At 50.7% G+C, this 2,500-nt stretch overlaps 2 protein-coding genes across 2 annotated transcripts in view; both read left to right on the top strand.

Moving 5' to 3' along the window:
* Window positions 1–2,500, top strand: part of LOC113801172 (uncharacterized) — a 152,865-nt gene that overhangs the window by 9,129 nt on the left and 141,236 nt on the right. The gene's annotated exons all lie outside the window — the stretch shown is intronic.
* The window catches only part of Dnali1 (Putative inner dynein arm light chain, axonemal Dnali1), a 12,555-nt gene that overhangs the window by 2,973 nt on the left and 7,082 nt on the right, over window positions 1–2,500 (top strand). The gene's annotated exons all lie outside the window — the stretch shown is intronic.

The raw sequence follows: 2,500 nt of genomic DNA, 5'->3' as shown, positions 1-2,500 counted from the left end.
CGCTATCATCAAGACCTCGTGGCATCCCATGGAAACTGGGTACCTTGCCATCCCAGGCTAAATTGTGGGGGATCTTGGAACAGCAGGAGGCTCCAGAGGTTCAGGGTCATGGCCCAGGGGTGTGTAGACAAGCCCTGGCCGTGTACCAACTCCTGCCCCTAAGCCCCCTGGGGTAAATGGAAGGCTCGGAGTAGGTGGGCCTTGCCAATCCTCCGCTCATATATAACCAATCGGCAGTATTCACTATAAATGGAAATGCTGGGATGGGAAAAGTCCCTCCCACACAGCAAGTGAGGCAGACTGTGGGCCCCATTGGGAGGACGACTGCTGGAGCACAGCTTGGGAACGGGAACTCGTCCTGCCTGCGTTCTGGCAGTTGCCAGCCTGGAGTGAAGGTTGTAGAGGGAAGCCATAGGGAACCCCACAGGTGGATGATGGGTTCTGCAGCCCTTTTATATGGGGTAGCGTCGGCAGGGGTGGCAGAGGTGGCATCCACCCGGCGTGACTGCACGAGGCTAAACCTTAGGTGGGAAGTCAGGGTAGAGGATTGGAACATCCGTTCTTTGCGTCAGGATGATTGGTTGCCTCCACTGTCGAGGGAACTGGGGAGGCTGAGAGTTGAGGTAACTGCTCTCTCGGAGGTGAGAAGACCTGGCAGTGGCATGATCAGTGTAGGTGGGTACACCTATTACTGGTCAGGCCCCAGCGACGATCACCATCTCCAGGAAGTAGCCATAGCCATCTTCAGCAGACTCCAGCTCTCGGTAGTAGAGGTTACACCAGTCAATGAGCGGATAATGGTATTAAGACTGAAGCTAGTAAGTGGCTTCATGTCGATTATTGTTATGTACATTCCTTCCGATGTTTGAAACTCGATGTGAAAGAGATGTTCTATGCCAAACTTGCATCTGTGGCATACAAGATATTTGTATTGTTCTGGGTGACTTCAGTGTGATAGCTGGCTGTGATCAAGCTGGCTATGAGATGTCTCCATGGTTCAGGAGCTGATGCCGGTAGTGAGAATAGCCTCCTTTTTTGGGACTTTGTAAGGTCCCAGAAATTGAGGATATCTGGCTCTTGGTACCAGCACTCAGACCCACATCGTTGGACATGGCACAGTGATGCAGGTAATGCAGCCAAGAAGATCGACCACATACTCGTTAGTACTCATTGGAGGATCCTCCAGAACTGCAGGGTGTATAGGTTGTGGCTACCCTACAGGTCCACTTCAAAACTCCCCAGCAGTCCAATGATCACCCTATGGTGTTTCACTTGGACAGGCTAAGGGAGAGGGAGTGTGCCCAAGGGTTTACTGAGGCAATCTCTGGTCCTTTCACAGTGCTCGACCCTATACTTCTGTGGGATACCTTGATGAAGCTCAAGAATCCATTGGTGAAAGCCCAAGAGTAATACAGAATTTCATCTCACAGGAGACACTGGAAGCCACAGATGTTTGTTAAGCGGCACGTCTGACCAGGGATCGGGATTTGCCCCATTCTCAGGTGTGCAGAACTCGATCACTGTTAAGGGACAAGGAACAGTTTATTTGGAATCTTACAAAGAAGGTAAAAGGCTATTTCTTGGTAAATGACCTTCGTCTTGCATACCAAGCCCTGAGAAAGCTGAACTCCAGGCCCTCTTCACAGGTGACTACAGTTTGCTTAGTAAGTGGCCAGATCATTATCAGATCCTGTTGCGGTGCAGTAACGTTGGGCTGAGTATTTTGAGCAGTTGTACCAGGTTGACCCACCAACAGTTAACTTGGATGTGGGGAGTGCCGAGATTCCGTTGCTGGACCCATGTATCAGTGAGGATGTTCCCTCCCTAACCGAAGTTAGGGGGGTAATCTCCAAGCTGTGAAGAGTGGTAAAGCAGTAGGTATTTGCGGCATCCCAGCTGAACTGTTAAAGGCTGGTGGTGAACCTATGGCATGGGAGTTATATGCTGTCCTGGATGCCATCTGGCGGTCCAGTACTGTTCCCCCTGACCTGTTGAGGAGTGGGGGCCGATTGGACTGCAGCAATCACACTGCTCAGTATACCAGGCAAGGTTCTTGCCCACATCCTTCTGAGACATAACAGAGACCACCTACTGAGGCATTAGAGCCCGGATGTAGTTTGCATTCACTCCTGGTAAGTCTGCAATAGACCATATACTGGGCAGAGCTACTGTTCAAAGTCATTGTGGAGCAACTCTGGGCGATATGAGGGTTACTGACCTTGGCTTTGCTGATGCTATTCTGTCCTTGGAAACCTTAGTGGTCGCTGTGGATGCACTTAGTAATAAAGCGAAGCCCTTGGTTCTAGAGGTCTCCTGGACTAAGACCAAGATCCAGGACTTTGGGGACTTGCTAGGAGAACCTATTCAGTTGGTACATGCTTGCGGCGAGGACATTGAAGTCACAGATAGCTTTACATACCTTGGGAGTATAGTTCATAATTCTGGGCTGTCCGACCAGGAAGTCAGCAGACAGATTGGCCTGGCAGCAGGGGTTATGAAC

This window comes from Penaeus vannamei, chromosome 25 (genome assembly GCF_042767895.1).
Source record: "Penaeus vannamei isolate JL-2024 chromosome 25, ASM4276789v1, whole genome shotgun sequence".
Lineage (NCBI taxonomy): Eukaryota > Metazoa > Arthropoda > Malacostraca > Decapoda > Penaeidae > Penaeus > Penaeus vannamei.
The sequence above is the reverse complement of the archived record's forward strand: the minus strand, read 5'-3'. Positions and strand labels throughout refer to the sequence as shown.